The sequence below is a fragment of the Tamandua tetradactyla genome, chromosome 13 (assembly GCF_023851605.1).
Source record: "Tamandua tetradactyla isolate mTamTet1 chromosome 13, mTamTet1.pri, whole genome shotgun sequence".
In the NCBI taxonomy this organism is placed as follows: Eukaryota; Metazoa; Chordata; class Mammalia; order Pilosa; family Myrmecophagidae; genus Tamandua; species Tamandua tetradactyla.
This window is the reverse complement of record NC_135339.1, coordinates 43229899-43253204: the sequence shown is the minus strand read 5'-3', so window position 1 is coordinate 43253204 and position 23306 is coordinate 43229899. Positions and strand designations below refer to the sequence as shown.

At 35.5% G+C, this 23306-nt stretch overlaps 1 protein-coding gene across 1 annotated transcript in view; it reads right to left on the bottom strand.

The window, feature by feature from the left end:
* Nucleotides 1–23306, bottom strand: part of PCDH15 (protocadherin related 15) — a 1748268-nt gene that overhangs the window by 336234 nt on the left and 1388728 nt on the right. The window lies entirely within an intron of this gene.

Here is a 23306-nt window from a genome sequence, read left to right as displayed (position 1 = left end):
TCTGTCTTTCTCTTCTAAGCCTTTATATCTTCCTCCACTCTAGGGGAATTGACTATCACCTGCAAAGCAGTGCTATTAAAATTAATATCTTTAATTTGTCTTTGAAGGTTTAGTCCTGTTTTTTCATGCTTTCTAGCCATGTTTCCACAAAGATATCATGTGACAACATCTACTGTCAGATAATTAAAATAAAAGCCATCATCTTCTCCCTTTCAACTGCTTTACTTACCAGTTTCCTTGCTTTCTGAAAAGGCACTAACGTACTTACAGACTTGAAAGTTTAAAATAAAAGAGAATGCTTGGATAGAAATAACTAAACAGCTTATTATATGGACTCTCCTACCTTCAGAGATCTGTTAGGATATGTCCCTTTTTCTAAACCAGCAAAATAAACTCAATACATTTATAAATTTATACCAATACCTGGTCCAGATAAGTGAATATCTGTCAGGTCTATTATAATAGCCTGGTACCATGTATTTGTACCAGGTTGTAAAAGTTGTTTAAAAAGTAATGGCTAATGGGGAGCTGCACCAGAGAATCTGAGCCAATCATATAATAGCTAAGTATAAAAGTTGAGGCTACCCAAGAGTTGATAACTTTTCTTATCTAGTCTTCCAATCTCCCTCATCTCTTGTGGCCATTGGTATCTCAGCAGGAAGCTGGGACTGTGGGACTATGATAGGTACAAACTTTCCCCCATAGACAACAAATCCTAATCCCTTGTTCGGAAAAATAACCCCTGCCAATGTGATTTAGTGAAACATCTCGAGATGGGACTATTACCCTGGATTATCTATGTCAGCTATAAATGACATCGGTGTCCTTGCAATAGAGAAGATGGGGATTTCACAGACAGAAGAGGAAAAGGTGTGTGAAATGGTGGCAGCAATTAAAGTGATGCAGCTACCAGCCAAAGAATAGCAACAGCCACCAGAACTGGAAGAGGCAAGGAAAGCGGGATCACCTGTGGAAATTTTGGTGCCAGGTTTGTGGATCACTGACTCTTGGTTGGAAGTAGTGAACGTCCTTGCAGGATTACTAGGGACAGACTATATCAATGAAATTTGCACGGTAGCCAGGTCCCTAAGGAATTCATGAAATACATTTTGTCCTTTGAAGACGTAGGAGGGAGGAATGGGTAAAATAACTTTCATTTGCTGCTGCTCCTAACTACTGTGGTTAAAATAAAACCAGTGAACAGGGAAAACCATTGAGGAATTAGACCCAATGAAATTGATCTTAAAATAAGAACAAATGTAAATAGTGCTTATTTGACAAAAGTGGGTTCATGTCAAGGGCTTTGCAAAAAATACAATGTTCACCTGTGATACTATTCCACTGTAGCAATTAGTCAAACACACCATCTAGACACTGGGTAGTGTTAAATAAGTTACTACAGAAACTAAGGGTGAGAAGATAAAGAGCTGAGAATTTTTTTCCTGAAAAATACTGGCAAAACAGTTAATTTTTTGCAGCCTTGGACTCAGTTAAATAATTAAGGAGCTAACATTTGCAATATAATATGGCATAGCTGAACAGAAAGGGCTGCTCAGATTGAGTACTGATCCTTAATTGGCTGTGTAATTTAGAATGAAAACAATGTCCTAGAATTAAAAGGTAGTCCCACAATCTCTTCTGAGGTGGCGAAGTCTATTCTGAGAAAAGTGTACATTTCATTTTCTCATCTTCAGAAAATGAAATATCACACTCAAGTGGTTAATGTGTTGCAGGAGTGAGCATACCTAGATTGGTTATATAATGACCAGAAACACCCTACTCTAGGTGATATTTTACTCAGGCTCTCTTCACCTGACCCTCACGGGGAGATTTAAGGCTATGGTTAAAGTTGAGTGGCCATGTGAATAACAACACTTTTTGGGATTATTAGGTACTTGTGCACACAGTGTATTGTAAAGCCTGATGGAAAACAGAAAGACCGTATGAGAGGACAAAAAAAATGAAACTCAAGTAGTAAGGTTATTCTGTAGCAGAAGGTTCCAGGGTTTCGAGATACTACAAACTGAATAACAAGAAAGTGAAATATATCTTGCAGTGGCATCATAGAATGTATAATTGAAATGGATGTTGTGTGTAGCTTGAGAGCTTGGCAATTGCTGGCTATGGTGAATATGAGGCAAGACTTCCCATTTTCTGGCTTTAATTGGTGATGGTTTTGGATGGAGCTACCCAAACTACTGAAACTAGGGGCAACATCAAGTCATTTCAGTTTTAACCATAGAAATTTAGGATCAATGCAGCCAGTTCCCACTAACTCACTAGACACCAGTCCATTCTGTCCAGTAAGAAAAGCAAGTGACTTATGGAGATTGTTGACTAATTTAGTTTGAATGTACTAATTTCAGTGGTAGCCTCTACAGTGTCATATATGATAAGACCCTCTTGATGGGCTCAGGAGAACTGCTGTACTTGGTCCCTATATTCACAGTAGTAATTTCTGGGATTTTAGATTCCCAGTTTATGTGTCACAGCTGCTAGAAACTGTCTCTGAGAGGAACAATGGTTCTATTACTGGTCTTTTATGAAGACTGTTCACAACACTGAGGGGCCAAGTACAGCTGTCCTCCTGTACTGCTGCAATTAAATCATATCATTCTGCAATTGAAAAACTTATTATATCATAAGAATACCAGAAAGACATTCCAATAAGAACATAGCAGCCCAGCAAAACTCATTGATAGAATGGAACCGTTATATCGAAAGTATGGCACAGGCAATGGCTGCGGGGAAGTATATCATATCCATGGACAAGTTGAGGCCTCTGGACTGATAGCAGAACAACCAGAAGAAATGACAGCTTTTACTATGACTGTGCCCCTAATAAAGCAAAACTAACTATCTTGTTTACTCACAGAACTCTTCAAATTGAAATATGTGGTGCAGTTTGGAATTCTGCTAAGAAAGTGTACACAGTGGCAAGATTGAAGTAGCATACGTATCATTGGAATTAAAATTGGGTTTTCATTTCCAGGGTATTGTTTTTAGATCCATGGGGAGTGATCAATAACCTCATTGTAGTCAGAAAAATAGGCTTTACATGACCAGAAAATTAAGACTATATCTGTATAGGAAATGCAACGAGAGAAATGTCAGTGGAATTCTGAGAAGAAATAATGCTGTTGTGCACCAGAAAATTCCAGCCGCTGCATCAGAAAGAGACTAGAAGGCAAAGACCGACATGCTGATCTGTATTCTAGAAGTAGCTACCTGGGTACATGAAATTAGTCATTACAAATGTACTCAAGCTATCCAAATTTGCTAAGAAGGTGAAAGTTGATATGAAAGCCAAAGGAAAGGAAATGCCTAAAGGTGGTTTTCAACTACAAGGGCCAGCACATAGTAGGTCCTAGATTGCTTCAAATGGTTTCTGACTGCAACATACAAATATTCCATTTTGAGCTTTGCTTACCCTGTGACCAAAGCAGTGATCAAGAATATTATTAAGTGTTTAGAACAATGGAAATGAGTCAGTTTGGCCCATCAGCCTGCATCTCATTATACAAAAGTATCATTTCACTGTCATTGTGCACAATGTCCTAGAAAAAAATAACATTCTATAGACACCATTTTCTTTACCATTCACAGATTAACAGTTTGATTGAGAGAGAGTGACACATCTGCTAATAAAAATGGAGTGTGATAAGGGAATGAGGCACTAACTGTCTTTATCGAGGCCACTTTGAAAGTTTTTGGATATGGAGGTGGACATGAGGGAGTGGGGAAGATGAAATGACACAACTATCTATCTTTCCCCCCTCATTAAAATTTCCCTTTGTCTTAGATCCAGTTGTACCAGGATCAGGACTACCCATCCATGTCCTGTTAGAAGGAGACAAAGCTGTTTAGGACAGTATTTCAATTCCTCTGAATTTGACAGTTCATATTCCTAAGCAGACAAGGGACTGAACAGTGACTTATCTCATTCGGCTGAAGCTGCCTTGCTGCCTAGTCATCAAGACAGCAGATAGCTCTATCATTTTTTTTTTTTCTGGGACTGTACAAATGGAAAGCTCTGGCATGAAGGGAAGCATATGCCTCATGGGCGGAAAGTATAGTACAATCAGCAACTACCTCTGGGGGAGGTTGAATATGTGTTAAGAAAATAAATAGAAGACAAGTTATATTGTGACATATGGAAAGGGGGGGTCACATAAATGAATCAAGATTTCAATAAATTTATTTTTACATTTTTTCCTGAGAGTGTTTCAGAGAAAAAATATATAACCATCTTGGTTGCTTTTCTTAGATGTGGTGTTGAGTTAGGGCCAGTACGGGAGGCAGTCCCCAAATTTCACTTGTCCATGAAACTTAACTACAAGATATACTTTGAGAGCTCTACTTGGGCCACTTGGAAAAAAGAAACCATTTTGTCCCTTGAAGACATGCCAGAGTAACAGGTTAGAATGTACAATATGGATTTTGTTTTATTGGTTATGTTTACTATATTATTATTTTTAGAGTCTTGAGAGAAATTCTACTTTAACTTAAGCCGATATTGTGTGGCTGCCAGCTATTAGCTTATGCATTTTACAGATATGCTCCAGAATGATACTTCATACGCACTGTCACTGGTGTTCTCTTGGGTCAGAGTCTACTTTTCTCTTTTAACTTAGAAGATGTAAATGTGGCTGAAATGGCATATAAACAGAATCTTATGCAATCACAAGGTAACCAGGAAGGTGGATACAAAAGCTACATTGTGGCCACATATCATGAATGATTTGCTCCTGGAAATTAAAAAGGAAAAATTATGGGAAGCCTTTGGCACACTCATACTGACCCACACCTAGAAGTTGAAAATGCCCAATTTACAAATCTCTTGGGAAACATAATACTTTAGGGTGCACAGTACACTTTAATTGCACTCACACTATATATGTATGTATAAGATTTACAGTAACTTAACCAATGCTGGCTCCAAAAATTTAAGAGAGGATTGAGGACTAGGGAACCAGACATGGTATATTAAATCAAGAAGAGATGGCTTGTAAGCAAATTTGTCACCCCAGATATCCAAATCAGGGAGGATTCTTTCCCACTAACCTGAAAAACACTTCACAGTCTTCCTGGAAAGATGACATAGTGTTACATAAATGGACTATCATATCACTATTGAGGATTGTAACTCCTAAATATGTTGAGAAAGATTAGTATAAACCATGATCAGGAATGACATATGACATAATGATTATAATGAAATTTGATATATTAAAAGCTTTTTTGGAGGATCAAGCAAGAGGTGTATATTTAGGGAACCTATGGCTAGCCGAGACCACAGTATTTTGATAATGGAAAATGCATGATATGGGAAAAGGGTGTTTCTGCTGGGAAAGTTGAGAAAATAATATGGTAACATTAACTGCAGTACACTGGACTAGCATTTAATCTCTATGTCTCGACTCTATGATATAATAAAGAGTTTTTTATTTCCTTATCCAGATAGATGAAAATGAAACTTGGGTTGATAGTGCTTTCAGGCAGGAAGATTATTTGGAAAGGCAACTTAAAACATACAAGTTAGGTGGTATCTACGGAGTCAGATTTACCAGAGGAAAACTTACATAAACAGATGTCTCTATCAACTCTTACGAAAAGGTGTAAGTAACAGAGGATAAAGAAAATAAATAATTTTTCAAATGATAAAGGATATTGGAAAATTTAGGAGAATGTATGGTTGTTAATTTGTTTTGCAGAGGGAATTTCAACTTCTTACTAGATTAAATGTAGTCTGGTGATTATCAGTGTTTTGGTAAGTCTATTGCATGCATTAGATTATACAAAATTTGCTGCAACAAAATTTTAAGAACATTCTTCAGAAATGTGTAGCAAGGAGGTAATACATCCTGAGTACACATGATTTGGAAGTTATTGTAAGTTATATCCATAGGTTATATCCATGGTTATATCCACAGGACTTCTACTACAATACTGCCATAAGAGCTATGTTGACACTTGTCCTGAATGCTCACTTAAAGTTAAATAAATTTGGAGTTAGGTGAGGCCTTTTGGGTCTCTCAGGGTGATGGTCAGTCTGAGCCTAAGACCAATTCTGCCAATCAAGGATATTGGGCATCACAGAATTCATTCACCTTCATATTTATGCTTTTTGGGGCCTTAATGTGAACCAGTGATACTTCAAAACTAAAAAGCCTATGAGGCTGCTGGATGCCTCTTTTTCTGCTCAGCATATCCTGGGGCAATCCATTATGGTGGTATTCTCAGTAGAGTAGGTGGTTGATAAGTGTATTTTTGGGATGCATAATTCAGGAGGAGGTAATAATACTCTCAAACTTAATATTTTTATAGACCATTAAAAGGGTTGTTAGTGGACATGGATCTTTCATCTAAGTGGTCCTCTTTCTGACAAAAAACAAAACAAAACAAAACAAAACAAAACAAAAAACTGAAAAGCCACAACAAGATGTTTTTAAGTGTTTATAGCGTTTTCTTCTTTTCTGTAGCAAGAGTCACTCAAACCCTAAGTATGGAAACAGTAAACTTAAATGCTTTATTGCTATTGCTTTCTTTCTTGTTCAACCTTCTTCCTCCTTACCTCAAATAAGGATTTCTTCACAGATGGCTTCCATCAGTTTCCAACTTACAGCCCTTCCTTATCTCATCAAGTCAAGGGCACACCCTTAAATGCCTCTTCAAGACATCTTACATTGTATACAATGCCAAAACTAAATTACTCTGCTAGGCAGAATATTTCTTCTTAAATTATCGATAAACTGATACATTTATTCAGACCCTAATTTGAGCCAGACACTGGGCTCAGTGTAAGCAATACAGAAAGAATAAGTTCCATCAGTCTGTGGAATAGGAGAAAAGAGAGAAAAGAAACTATCTTTAACAGAAGTGCTATTACAGAAGAATACAAAAGCCATTACAAAATCACAGAAAAGTCTATAATAATACGATAGTGGAGGCTCGTGGAGGTATAAGCCAACTTATGTTTGACTTGGTACAAGAAAGCAAATCATTTCTGTTCAGTTCCTCTCTCTGGTGGTCCAATTGGTATCCTCAACAACTGATGAAGTAGCCGTAACTTTGTCCCTATCATTCCCTCACCAATGTCACCTCTTCTTTGCTGAGAATAAAACATCCTAAATATTCATGAAATTCTAATCAGCAAGGAGGCTTTCCCACATATTCAAGACCTAACAGGTGATCTTCATTCATTTTTTAAAGAACTCTCATAATATTCTTAATCTGTTTCAGTTAACTTAATAATTCAGTAATGGTATGTGATATTTTCTGATTATTTCCCTGTAGATTAGGATTATGAAATCTTTAAGGGGTTAGGACTGAGTTTTTTTCATGCTATGTATTTTTCAAGTATTAAGCTTAGTGCCAAGCATATAACAATTTATATTCATTACGTTATAATAGGCCAAGAAAATACATATAGAACATGTATTTGCAATATATGATATGATGGAATGCATGATATTATAGGACTTGCACAGAAGTATTTTTATTTTCTTTATCAAACTGAATTAGGAAGTTGATTAGGCTTCCTGATAAACCCTGCTCTATTAGAATCCTGTTTCTTGCACCTGAAACAACTCAGTATCCAGGTATTTTTCTTTTACTCCAATGACTATGTTTTTACATTGTAACATAATTTACTATAAGGGGCGTTGAGAGGGAAACAACTGTTCAAAAAGAGATAAAATGGTGAAATAGTTTATCTCTCTCAGAATAGGACATCCAGTGAAGGAAAAAAAGCAAGTAGAGGATGTATTGGGCACCTGGATTTCTTTGAGAATATTATCAAATTTCAAGTCAATTTTCTAGCAAACTAGGACTATTTAGAACTGTAATAATGAGAAACAATATTGGCACAATAAAAATTCGCTATTTATGTGACTGAAAAAACAATCATATACAAATAAATCAAGCTTCAAAAAATAGTAAGCATGTAGACATCAATTATTGAAATAGAATGGTGGACAGCTGTAACTAAAAAACCTATAAACAAAAATCAATATAAGAATAGATAATTTAATTACATTTACAGACAGATTTTCTTTAAAAAGCTACATTTCCAAATATATTGGAAAAAGGAGAGAATGACTGAAAACATATATGAAAGCCAAATATGAGAATATTTTCACTTGTAAGAATTCAAAATACCAGAATTTGTAATCACTATATCAATATCATTAATATTTTCCCCAAATTTATCAAATGGGAATGCTCAATCTAGACAACAAACTTCTTAAGGTTTAAGAGATTCTTTAATGTTAAAAATTAATAATGTTTAGGTTGATGATATGAGTCATATATGTTAAATATAATGTGCCTTTACTCCCATTACACTAGTGATCATTTAAAGTCAGAGGTTAAATGTTAGTAGTTTTCTATAATCCCTATAATTTGACACAGTGCCCACAGAAGTTTAGATGATCCACATAATAAAATGATTTTCAAATCAGTGTGTTTATTATTCCCTTTAGCTCCCTAAAGACATATATGATTAACTTCTCATGTTATGTTTTCAGTGAAACTGCTTAGTCTCTCAAGAGTCTTAATTGGAAAGATTCTTCTGAATAATCAAATTAGGAAATACTATGTTCTAAGGATACTGATACATTTGCACTTTATTTGAATAGTAAAAAAATATTAAACCTGAAATACTGCTAATTTGCAATATCCATGCAGACATTACATAGGACTTCGTTTATGTGCATCCATTAGCTCCTTCAATAAATAGTCATTAAAAGTCTGGTATGGTACAGGTGCTGTGCAATATGCCAGATATACAATGGAGGGAAGGAAAGAAGGAAGAAGGGAGGGAAGGAAGGAGGGAGGAAGGAAGGGAGTGAGGGAGGGAAACTGACAAGGTCCTTTGCTCCATTTCAGCTTATAATGTAATGGGGGGAGACAGATATTTTAAAAGTGCCATTGGAAATTTTGAAATAAGCCATGAAGAAAAAAATCAGAATACCCTGGTAGACTAAATAGGGCATAATTTAGAAGGGGAAGTCATGGAGTTCTTTTTTGAGGAAGCCATATTAAAATTGAGATCTAAAAGATAAACAGTAAATGAATAAAAGTTAATTAGTCAAAGTGGGAATATTATAATGAACAACAGAAAGAAGAGTAACGAGGGGACTAGCCAAGAAGTAAAAGGGATTTGGGTTTTATTCTTATAACCATGGAAAACCACTGAAGGGATTCAAATGTGGGAAAATTTTTATGTGATTTTAAATTTTAAAAAGCCTCTGGCTGGGTGGTACAATGGTGGCTCAGTGGCAGAGTTCTCACCTGCCAAGCTGGAGACACGGGTTCGATTCCCGGTGCCTGCCCATGCCAAAAAAAAGAAAAGAAAAAGCCTCTGGCTACCGAATGAAGAAGAGGGAAGGTAGAAATGGAAATAATGCCCAAAGAAGGGTATTGCAGTGATCAATATAAAAGCTGATGGTGGCTCTGATGAAAATGGTGAGAGTGGGAAGAGAAATGAGTGGATGTATTAAAAAAAAATAGGAAGAAAAATTGGCAGGACTTGTAAATAGATTGCATAGGTGGTGGGACTACAGGAATTAACTCCCTCCCTGGTTTCCAGCTTGGACAACTAGAAGGGAGGTATTGCCATATGCTTAGACATGGAATACTATCCATTTAACAAAATACAGACGTCATAGCAAAATTCCAAATTCAATTAAGGTCTGCAGCTCAAGTGAGTTACCTGTACAAGTTAAAAATTATCTTTTTGTTCATATTTTGATGATTAATGCTAAGAAGTTAATTTTCTGTGGTAAAATTTTCTTTCAAATTTCAAAAATAAAAGGATGTAAAAGGTAAAACTAAGTCTACATTTTTGCAAACTTTGCTCATCAGACCATTATTTGATATTTGCTCAAATACTAAACCATACCAAAGATCTTAAATAAATAGAACTTCAAACTTTATAATATCTCTTATACACACACTCAGCACACTCCACAGAGAACAATATATAAGAAAGTTGAAAGGCATTAAAATACTATCTAACTTGCCCTAAAATTGAAATTTAATTTAGGATATTGGAAATTTTAAAAAGAATTTCAATGTACGATTTTAGATATAATATTTATGTGACCTTTATATAATACTAAATAATACATACAACAGAGATAGACACAGAAAGGCAGTATGGAGTACTAATAATATTCATAAGTGTTTTACATAGTTATTGAGACTGGTGAAATAATAATAACAAGGTAGGGCGAGCCACAGTGGCTCAGCAGGCAGAGTTCTCGCCTCCAATGCCAGACCCTGGGTTCAATTCCCAGTGCCTGCCCATGTAAAAAAAGATAATAACAAAATAATATTAATAATAATAACTAGGTTGCACTTATACAAGACTTGTCACTTAAAAGTGCCCATGAACTAGTACATTAATATCATACAATACCCTATAAGGCTGGTACTATTGTTATCACCATTTAAAAGATTAGAACACTGAGGCCCAGGGGGTTAAGCCAATCGTCCAAAGTCACATAAGGGTATAAAGGGGCAGAATGGGATGTAATTAGCAGGTCTAGCTCCAGATTCTATTGTCTTCTTATTGGATTGTGACATCAACTCTGCCACTTATAAAATTTGTGAATTTGGACTAATTATTTATTTATCATCAAATTAACTCAAATGACTGAGTCTCTATAAAATTAGTCTGCAAACCAGAAATATTTTTGAAGTCACTCCCAGCTCTGATCTTTAAAGACCTATATATGAAACAGCATAACTAAGAGGACTGTAGCAGAAATATTTCCAATTTAAAATATCTTTCTATGTTAAGAACAGTAAGAGGTAAACTGGCTGAAGCTGTGAAGTTAGACAGCATGCTGAGAAACCGTGAAGTGAAACAACACTGTGTATGATGGGAGAGAATTGTTAAGCCAAACAGAACACATTTCTAGAATGAGGCATTAATTGAGAGGACACCAATTGAGGGTTTTACATTCAATGCATATTTGTTGAATCCCTGCTGTGTGTAAGTCTTTGTGCTGGCCACTGGTGGTTACAGAGATAATTCCCTTTTCCTGCCCTAAGGGAATTCACAGTTTTGTGCTGAAGACAGACATAAAAACTAACTAATGCAAGAACCACAGAATGTATGAGAACTAGAAGTGCTAGGTAGATGTGTGGCGCATGGTGGAAGAAAGTGAATTCTGACTTGTTAGGAAAGTTAAGCTGTTATTAAAGAGAAAAATATTTGACCTGTATGTTAAGAATGATTTTTAAAAAGTATAATCAGAATCAAAACTTAAAATTTGAGAGGGATTGCAGTAGGCAGAGAATGGAGGAGGGCATTTCAGGCTAAGAAAAACAAAAACAAAAACAAAAAACAAACTAGACGTGCAAAAGATCTGAGTTTGAGGTTGAGTTCATGGAGGGACGTAGGAGGAGATGAGATGAAAATATGTGAGAGAATTAAATAGTTGTTCTCGACTGCAGGTCTGAGACTGGACCCTTCTTAGATAAGTTTCTAGGAAGACAGGGCTCTAAGCTCACTCATGGTTCAAAAAGTTAGTAAAAGAGTGGTGGGAAAATATGTCAAAATAGGCAGATACTTTAAGTAACCTAAATTATGGCAAGGCATAGGAATGGAAAGGAATTGATGAATGATCAAGACAATTTGAAATAGAAATTGCAAAAACTGGACAATCATGTGGATATATGCAGGCAAAGGAAGGGAACAAAAAAAAGAGGACTCCCAGGTTTTAGCCTGGAGCTTGCATAACCTGAAGATTAGTGAGGCTCTTCACAGTGTAGTTGCTTCCACTGAGGACCCAATGTATGTATTTGAGCCCATGTGCATGTTTGTGTCTCTCTGGTTGTACATTAGAAGAAAGATAATAGAGTAATTAATTTATCTCAGAATACATTCACTTTGAAAGACTCCTCAAAAATCCACATTGCAATGTTCAGCAAATAACTGTTAATGTCAGCATGCTGCTCAGAAGAGAGATCATGCCAGGTCTTTAACTTTGGAAGACATGAGTAAAAAGAGGAGATGATGAGACATGTGGGAGCAGTTGAAAGAGAGGAAGACTAAAAACAGATTTTTGGAGAATTTTAATATTTAAAGGGCTAGAATTAAACAAGAAGCAAGCAACGAGACCCACATTCACCAGAGAGGTAAGCGTGAGAAGCAGAGAAGTTTTCCATAAAAGGCTGAGAGCTTTACCTAGATTAAGGACTGAGAATGGCTTTTGAATTTGACAGATAGACACTCACAGATAGAAAGACACTCATTAACTAAAGTATTACTTTATATGATTATAGTGGTGTGATATGAATGGAAGCAAGTTTACATAGGACAATAGGTATGTGAATGTGCAGGCATTTGGATTGATTGATAGATTTAGATAACTCTCAATGAAGTGAAGAATCAGAATGGAATAGCAGCACGAAGAATTTTTATTTGGGAGGAGTGGTTAGAAAAGTGACCGGGGAGTTTTCAGAACGTTTATAGGTCAAAGGGCCAAAGGGAAGGAATCAGTAGAGAGAGAGAGAGAGAGAGATTGTTGCAATGAAAGAGATGGAAGAATGGGTGTAGCACACGTGGAAGGGATGGGATGAGAGGAATCTCAAACAATAAAATGGAGTAAAGGGAATGATAAAAGAAGATAAGGAAAATTGAAAAAAAAATGAAAAATGGAAAAGATGTGGTAGAATCAAAGGACTCCACTCTATGTGGGATCTCAATGAATTAAGAAGTATGATTATTCAGTTATACAAAAATAGTGTTAAGGTTTAAGACAGTATTTCTAAAAATTAGCTGAATATTAGATCAGCTTTGTTTTTTAAAAAATCCCAACTGCCTCTTATGTGAGATGGCCAGATTTTTTAAAGATAAATTCTGAGCATAGAGTCCAGGCATCAGTAATTTTAAAAGTTCTTGAGGCAAAATACTAATATTCAGTTAAAATTGAGAACCACTGAATTAGTAGAATTGCAAAAGTTTAAAATAATGTCCATGGAGTATGGACTGGGTAGTTAACTACTGATATTAAAATCTACATCTTCAAAATATTAAATCATACTTTAAATTCTGCATCTTTAATATAACACGATTCATTTTTTCAAGAAAACTAACAATGTGCTAAATGAGAACTTAAGATAATACAGTATAATGCATATTAGTGTTAACCTATAAGATTTCATGGTCCACAAATTGGTCTTTCTGAAATAAAAAAAAAATCATTTTGATTAACACCAGTAATTTCACCTTAAACATAAAATGTGCTAATAATCAGATTATATTTCAGTTCCACATATGAAAGATGAAAATGTTGTTTAAAGGTAGTGCTCCTCCAAGGGTGGTTCATGAACTGTGTGCATCAATATCATTCTGGCCATTTTTACAATAATCAAGCCTAAGAGATATACTTGAAGTCAAAAGAACTCTAATTTATAATTGGAACTTTCAGTAAGAACCTAGAGGATCATCACATTTCCATGACCAACCTATTCACTTTCTCTAGGCAAGGACAGCTTCCTCAAAATAGGAAGACAGAGAATTCAAAGAATGAAATATTTATTTGTATCAGGCCAAGATAGTCTCATGGCTACACTGGAAAATCACATTATTATATTTAAATCTATTATCTATGGCTCTCTTTTTTCGGAAAGTGCACATTGCCACCTTAGTTTCTATCACTTTCACTCTTTTTGGCATTAGGTTATTAATCAAAAAGTAAACTGATCTGTTGGGATCAGTTTAATGGGACAGTTAAGAGTTGCTTACAATCTGGGGGTGAGTGGATAGTAGGAATCAATTTTGTGATCCTTAAAAGGAATTTGCATATCATAGTCTAAATTATTTTGCTTTATTTTTCTCTCAATGGAGAATTTATTTCTTTATAGTTCTTGACTTTTCAAGGATGTTTTATAGCTATGCCACTCTTTTACCACATGCCAGGAACAATAAAAAAGCTAATTATAAAGCTTAATTTCTTGGTGTTTAATTAATTTTAAAAAGTAGAAGCACATAGATAAAAACAATAATCTGTCTTCTTGATCTACAGTGCAGGGGAATAAAATATCAATCTTTAGAGACACGCTGGAGTAGGGGTTTCAAGTTCGGTGTCTGATTGGCAAGTTTGGAAAACTGGATGGGGCCCAGCTCTGAATTATGGTTCTAGCCTGCTTTGGAAAGGGCTCCCTGAAGACACTGTGTCAACACTGGCCCCACCAGGGGTAGAGTCTGCGGAGGTTGAAAAGTCACAACCCTTTTTGGGTCTACAGAGGAGTAGATGGCCAAAGAGCACTGTTCTAGTTTGCTAGCTGCTGCAATGCAACACACCAGAAATGAATTGGCTTTTAATAAAAGTGGATTTATTTTGTTAGTTCTTCAGAGGAAAAGCAGCTAACTTTCCACTGAGGTTCTTCCTTACATGGGAAGGCACAGGATGGTCTCTGCTGGCCTTCTCTCCAGACCCCTGGGTTCCAACAACTTTCCCCGGGTAACTTCTTTCTGCATCTCCAAAGGCCTGGGCTGAGCTGGGAGTGCTGAGATGAGGAATGCCAAACTGCTTAGGCTGTGCTATGTTGCGGTCTCTCATTTAAGCACCTGCCAATTAAGTCAAATGTCCTTCATTGCAGCAGGAATGCCTCCTAGCTGACTGTAGATGTAAATCAGCAACAAATGAGGTTCACGTACCATTGGCTCATGTCCACAGCAACAAAACTAGGTACGCTCACCTGGCCAAGTTGACAACTGAATCTAACTACCACAAGCACTATCTGCAGGGCAGACCAGGAAAGCACAGGTTTGGGGAGCCAAAAAAAAAAAAAAAAAAAAGATTTTTGCTGTCTGTCATTCCTGACTCTCTTGCCAGGGCCTTATGAAACTGGTTTGCACCCCTTCTTGGGTCCCTGGCCATGTTTTGAGCAAACATGGGCAATTCTAAAGATATAGAATAAGTTCAACCAAGAGTCAAAGAAGAGCCTTAAAGCTAACCAACAATAAAATCCTAAGTAAGAGAGAGAAATTAACCATCAGAGTAAATTCATCAAGATGATAGGATACCTAGACAGCAATAAAAAATTACAAGCCACAATAAAAATCAGGAAAATATGGCCCAGTCAAAGGAACAAATTAAAAAGTTATAGGAGACACAGAATTTGGAACAACTAATCAAAAATGTTCAAACAAGTCTCCTAAATCAATTCAAGAAGTTGAAGGAAAATATGGTTAAAGAGATAATGAATATTAAGAAGACACTGGGTGAGCATAAAGAAGAATTTGAAAGCATGCAAAGAAAAATAACAGAACTTATGGTAATAAAAGATGAAATAGAAGAGATCAAAAATACTCTAAAGCATTCGACAATCACAAGAAAAGATCAAGGAAACTAGAAGACAGGATATCTGAAATCATACAGACAGAAAAGAATGGAAAAATTGAGCAGGGTCTCACGAGATTGCATGACAGTATGAGATACACAAGCATACATGTAATGGGTATCCCAGAAGGTAAACAAATGAGAAAAGGGGCAGAATGAAAATTTGAGGATATAATGGCTCACAATTCCACAACTCGTATGAAAGACTTATACATACATATCCAAGAAGTGCGATGTACCCAAAACATAATAAATCATAATAAACCTACTCTAAGACACATACTAATGAGAATGTCAAATGACAAAGAGATAATTCTGAAAGCAGCAAGAGAAAAGTGATTCATCACAATCACAGGCTGCTTAGTTAAGACTAGGTGTTGATTTCTCATCAGAAACAATGGAGGTGAAAAGGCAATGGCATGATAAATTTAAAGTACTGAAAAAGAAGAACTGCCAGTTAAGAATTTTTTTTATCTGGCAAAGTGTCCTTCAAAAGTGAGGGGGAGTTTAAAAGATTCACACACAAATAGAAACTAAGAGAGCTCATCAAAAGAGACCTGCCCTACAAGAAATACTAAAGGGAGCTCTGAAGGCTGAAAGAAAAAGACAGGAGGGAGAGGCTTGGAGGATGACGATTATCAGTAAGAGTAACTAAAATAGTAAAAAGAGGGCCAGAAATAAGATATGACCTATTTAAGAGGATAAAATGGTTGAAGTGCTACATCTACAGAAATAACATTAACTGTTAAGGGATTAAATTCCCCAATCAAAAGGCACAGATTGGCAGAATAGATTTTTCAAAAAAATGCAATTTATCTACATGCTGTCTGCAAGGGACTTACTTTAGAACCAAGGACATAAATAGGTTGAAAGTGAAAGGCTGGGAAAGGATATTCCATGCAAATAGTAACCAGAAAAAGCTGGGGCAGCCATGTTAATATCATATGAAATATAATTTAAATGAAAAACTGTCATAAGCAACAAAGGATATTATATATTAATAAAAAGGACAATTTACCAAGAAAAAGTAACAATCATAAATATTCATGCATACAATCACAGTGTCCAAAAATACATGCAGCAAACACTGGCAAAACTGAGGGGAGAAATAGTTGGCACTTTCAATATCCACTCTGATCAACAGATAGAACATCTACACTGATGATCAAACAAGAAGAAGAGAACTTGATTAAAATGATAAATGAACTAGAAACAGACATATACAGAACATTGCATGTCAAAACAGCAGGCTATACATTCTCCTGCTCCTGTTTCATTCTCCAGAATAGAATATATGTTGGGTCATGATTTAGAGCTCAATATATGTAAAAAAATTGAAATTGTACAAAGCACTTTTTTCTGACAAAAACGGAATGAGGCTGGAAATTAATATCAGACAGAGAACTGAAAAATTCACAAATATATGGATAAAAAAGAAAGCAAGAACATAGCATACTGAAATTTAGGGTATAAAGTGAAGGCAGGGCTGAGAAGGAAATTTATAGCCATAAATGCCTATATTAAAAAAAGAAAGAGCTGAAATCAAAACCCTAACTGCACAACTGGACAAATTGAGAAAAGAACAGCAAACTAATCCCAAAGCTAACAGAAGGAAAGAAGTAACAAATATTAGAGGAGAAGTGAATGAAATTGAGAATAATGAAACAATAAAGAGAATAATTAAAAACAAAGGTTGTTTCTTTGGGAATATCAATAAATTTGACAAACCCTTAGCTAGGCTGACAATGAAAAAAAAACAGACAAGATGCAAATAAATAAAATCAGAAATGAGAGGGAGACCTCCCTATTGACCTCACAGAAATAAAAAGGATCATGAGAGGATACTATGAAGTGTGTGCCAAAAAATAAGAAAACAGATGAAATGGGCAAATTCCTAGAAATACACAACTCATACTGATTTTAGAAGAAATAGATGATGTCAATAGACCAACTACAAGTAAAGAGATTAAACCAGTCATTAAAAACTTCCTACAAAGAAAATCTGAGAATCAGATAGCTTCACAGTTTATTTCTACCCATCATTCCAAGAAAAATTAATACCAAGTCTGCTCAAACTCTTCCAGAAAATTGAAGAGGAGGGAACACTATCTAAGTAATTCTATGAAGCCATCATTATCCTGATACCAAAGTCATTTAAAGGCACTACAAGAAATGAAAATTGCAGGCCAATTTCTCTAATGAATATAGATGCAAAAATCCTCAACAAAATCCTTACAAATTGAATCCAACAATACATCAAAATATTATACCCCATGATCAAGTAGGCTTTATGCCAGACATGCAAGGGTGGTTCAACATAAAATCAATGACTATAATATACCACATTAACAAATCAAATGGGGGAAAAAACATGATAATCTCAAATGGTGCAGAAAAGGCATTTGTCAAAACTCAGGCATCCTTTCTTGATAAAAGCACTTTGAAAGATAGGGAGAGACCCGAAGCTTCTTCAACATGGTAAAGGGCATATATGAAAAACCCACAGTTAACACTGAATTTAATGGTGAGAGACTGAAAGCTTTTCCTCTAAGATCTGGAATAAGACAAGAAGACCCACTGTCACCACTATTATTAAACATTGCATTAGAAGTTCTTGCTATAGCAGTTATTCATGAAAAAGAAATAAAATGTATTCAAATTGGAAAGGAAGCAGTAAAACTTTCACTATTTGCAATTCATAAGACCCCATATATTGAAAGTCCTGAAAATCTACAACTAAGCTACTAGAGCTAGTAAACAAATTCAGCAAGGTGGTGGATACAAGATCAACATGCAAAAATCAGTAGTTCTATGCACTGTAATGAACAATGTGATGAGGAAATCAATAAAGAAAATTCCATTTACAATGGTGACTCAAAGAATCAAAGATCTAGTAATAAATTTAACTCAGGATATAAAGGACTTGAACACAGAAAACTACTAAATGCTGCTAAAAGAAATCAAAGAGAACCTAAATAAATGGAAGGGCATTCTGTGTTCATGGACTGGAAGACTAAATATTGATTTACAGATTAAACATAATTGCAATAAAAATTCCAACAGTTTACTTTGCAGAAATAGAAAAACCAATCAATTATGAAATTTCTTTGGAATGGCAAAGGATTTTCAATAGCTAAAAACATCTTGAAAAAGAAGAACAAGGTTGGAGGACTCAATCTTCTTGCTTTTAAAGCATATTACAAGACAAAGTGGTCAAAACAGCATACACTGGCATAAAAATAGATCTATTGACCAATGAAATCAAAGTGAGAGCTCAGAATTAGACTCTCACATCTACAGCCAATTGATATTTGACATGGCTGCCAAGTCCAACCAATTAGGATAGAATTCTCTTCCAACAAATGGTGCTGGGAAAACTGAATATCCATTTCCAAAAAAAATGAAAGAGGATCCCTACCTTACAGTTTATACAAAAATTATCTCTAAATGGATCAAAGGCCTAAGTACAAGAACCAGGGCCTTAAAAATCCTAGAGGAAAATATAGGGAGGCATCTTCAAGATCTTATCGTAGGTAGTGGTTTCTTAGACTTTATATATAAGTACAAGAAATGAAATAAAAAATAGATAAATGGGATCTCTTCAAAATGAAATACTTCTGTGCTTCAGAGCACTTTGTCAGGAAAGTGAAAAGGCAGCTTATGCAATGGGAGACTTATTTGGAAACCATATATCCAATAACGTTTTTGTTGGGGCCCACGTCAGGTTTTTCATGAAGCAGACCTCTGACTGCTGGCAAAGCCATGTCAGAATAACCTTGCAGGCATGGCCCCTTAGTCTCCTGTGGAATGAGGTCTGGCCTGGGCTGTGCCATATCTAATTTAGCCTTATTGTGGGAAAGTTCTGCCTCTGCAGTTTCAAGCAGGCTAATTCATGTTCACTCTGTTCTCAAGAAAATTCTGTATGCCTATCCATTATGTCAAGCACCTTCTCATGTACTTCACTGCCTTATATAGATTTCTGTTGCTAAACAGTATAAAATAAACTTGCGCTGGCTTCTCGTGGTCATTGTGTTCAGTCAGGGAATGAACTACCTATCCCCTGCTCTCTCTTAAACTATGTGTTGTGTTTTTTCTCAATCTCCCACTGCCCTTCTAACCCTGTTTGGACAGTTGCTTGAGCTGGACTCAGCAGGTTTTAATATCTAGAATATATAAAGAAATCCTACAACTCAACAATAAAATACAAACAAGACAATTTAAAAATGGGCAAAAGGCTTGAGTAGACGCTTTTCTCAAAGAGGAAATACAAATGGCCAACAAGCAAATGCATACTCAACATCAGTAGCTATTAGGGAAATGCAAATCAAAATCCACAGATACATTTCACACTTACTAGAATGTCCACTATTTAAAAACCACAAAGCTATCATTGTTGAAGAGGATGTGGAGGAAGAGGAACATTCATTCACTAGTGGTGAGAACGTAAAAGGGTACAGCTGCTGTGGAAGACAGTTTGGCGGTTCCTCAGGAGGCTAAGTATAGGACTGCCATATGATCTGGCAATCCTGCTACTAGGTATATACCCAGAAGAACTGAAAGCATGGACACAAACAGACATTTGCATACCGATTTCATGGTGGCATTACGCAGAGTTGTCAAAAGATGGAAGCCAAGTATTCATCAACCTATGAATGGATGAACAAAATGTGGTATATACATACAATGGAAAATTACTCAGCAGTAAGAAGAAATGAAGTCCTGATGCATGTGACAAATGGATGAACCTGGAGCACATTAAGCTGAGTGAAATAAGCCAGACACAAAATGACAAACATTGGATGATCTCACTAATACGGACCAAGTATAATAAGCACATTCATAAAATTAGAATCTAGAATATAGGTTACCAGGAGATAGAAGGGCATAAGGAATGTGGCACTCATGTCTAATTTGTGCAGAATTTCTATTTAGGTTGGTTGCAAATATTGGAAATTGATAGAGGTGATAGTAGCACATTATTGTGAGTATAATTAATGGCATTGCATTATGTGTGTGAATATGGGTGAAAGGAGTAGTTTTAGGTCAGGTATGTTACTAAGAGGAGAGTCAGAAGATAAAGCATGGGACTGTATAACCCAGTAAACCCTGTTCTGAACACCACTATTGCAAAGTGCTAATAAGAGTGGTATATGGAAGAAAGTAAAGATAACACAAACTATGGACTACAGTTAACAGTATTTATATATAAATAAATCTATAAGACAGAATTAGATTAGTGGTTATATAGGGCTGGGGAAGGATAGAGGAATTGAGATGTGACTGCTAATGGGTATGGCATTTTTCTTTTTGGGGTAATGAAAATATTCTAAAATTAATTGTGGTGATGAATACACAAGTCTGTGATTATAGTAAAAGCCTCTGGTTGTACACCTTGGATATATTCTATGGGATGTGAATATATCTCAATAAAACTGCTTAAAACATATACATTTTTTAAAGACAAGGCCAGATTTGTTTTATAAAGAGATACATAAGGGAAATGAACTTTTGTAGCCTTCAAATGCCAAAACTAAGCTTTCAGCCTTCCAAAGCAAACGATTTTTGAGACACAGTTCTACTATATAATTGTTCTCATTTTCTTGGTTACACTTTCTTCTTCCCTGCTGGCTGTTTTCCTGTGAAAACTTACTTTTATTTCTAATTATGTCACTATAGAGATGATATTCAGGTCTAACTAAGTAACAACATGCCAATAATTGTCGTATCTTTTCTTTATGTAAAACATAATTTTGCTGTCTTTGAAAAAAATGCCTCTTTAAAGAAAAATTGACCCATCAATTGGAAATAAAGACCAATGCATTAATATCATCCCATTTAATCATATATATTTTTTTACTCTCTCCTGCTTGTTTTCAGGTCTTAGTATCTTCCATCCCGAAATAATTGTTTAAGTATCTATTATACTAACTATCTACAATACGCTAGGAATTGTGATACTGTGGATACAGAAATAAATTACAGTTCTGCCCTAAAGACAAATGGGTAAAAAAGATTTTGGCAATGTGACACATGCCATAGGAAAGATTGAAATAAAATTTAAGGTAGCAATTTGTATAGCCCCTCCCCATTTACAATGCATAGAAAAGGATGTTCACACATGGCATTTGCTTCCAGGTGAACTTCTAGCACACAGGCTATAATGTTATACATTTTTATATTACTCAAGGAAGCATATTAATCTAATAAATAAAATAGAGAAAGTACTAAATACTTTTAACAATTTTTAACAATACTATTACCAAAATTGCCTGATTTAACAATTAAATGAGGCGATTTTGATAATAATTCACCTTTTGAATACACAGTGACTGCATGGCTAAAATGCCTGCATATGCTGGCATTAGAATGACAAATAAGAAGAGTCGCTGATCTCTTAGAGTTTTCAGTCTGGGATTGGGGAGGGCTGCAGAAGAAGATAAAACTACAAAATAGAGGTAGAAGGTAATTTCTTGTGGCTATAAGCTATGACTGTGCTGGGAGAGGATAAGGTAATAGAGGAAGACCATGTGAATACTTGGAGGAGGCTACTGACATTGACACTGAGCAGTTTTCGCAGTTTTGTCTAAAGATCTAGAGTGAGAATAGTGTTGTAGACAGAAAAGAGCATACAAAGGCCACTAGATAGGGTGTTAACTATTATTGTTTTCTATTTCTTCCCAAACATTTCACACTGATTAGGACACACCAGTGTATCATTGAGTCTTGGCTATGAACTGCTGTTTTACTGCTGGGTTGTGAGAACAGAAACTGCTAAGGAAATACTTCTAAGACCTACCTGCTCAGAAATACTAAAGAATGCTTCCTTAGAAGGAAAAGAATCTGAAGGATTAGAAGAAAGTAATCCAGCCATGAATAGAAGGGAAGGAAATTAAGGCAGAGGAAATATGGATAAGGAGGTAGAACAAGACACATTCAGATAACTGTAGGTGGTTCAGTAGGGCTGAAGTGTATGTATAGGGATAGAGGTCTAAAGATGAAACCGGAGAGAAAAGTAAAGACCAACAGATGAAGATTTTAGTATGTTGCTGAAGTGTTGGGACTGCTTTTTGTCATCCTTTGAACTATTTAAGAATAAAATTCACATGTATAAATAGTGTTTGGCAATAATTTAGAGCTAGTCAATTATTTTAAAAATTATCAAGCATCAAGAACTTCTTGGCCTCAAAGCAACACAATTATTTAATCTGATCCTCAGGTTTAGAGGAAAATCTAGATTAGTGGTCCCTTCTGGCTGGACATCTGAATCCCATAGGGTTAGTTTCTTAATTCACATATCTCTATGTGAATATTCTTATATTCACATAGAGATATAAGAATTCACACAGAGATATAAGAATCTCTATGTGAATTTGAATCTCACATAGAGATTCAAATTCAGAAAAGGGATAGCGAATCTTGGTATTTCTAAACAGCTCCCTGGATCATTTTGATGCATACTCAGTTTGGAAAGTATTAAAGTCAACTATTCTATAGATTCTTAAAAACCCATAAGGAAGAATTTAATTCCTTCTTTATGATTTTTATTTAGAATATTTCTAAAGGATCTGAGATGACTTACAATTTATTTAATTGCAATTAGTACAGTTAGTGGTAAAAGTAAGAAAAATCAGGGATAAAGATTTTGTCAGTTTTTCTGTGTTTTCAAAGGCATCATTTACCATATATAAATTTTCTCTGCTGTAATGATCCCATTTTATGGTCCAGGTAACCAATGTCTAATAGGATTGCATGACAGTTTATTAGTGCAGTCCTTTATATTTATCACTGCAGGAAATTTAACCCCATTTCTGCCATAGTGCAAAGCAATTCAAAGGTTTAAACTATATGTCTAGTACTTGAAACTTCAGCACACTAAATAAAAAGAAATCAAGTATAAACAAATCAAATATTGATGTTTACATGTAATAACTAGTAGTTTAGGTC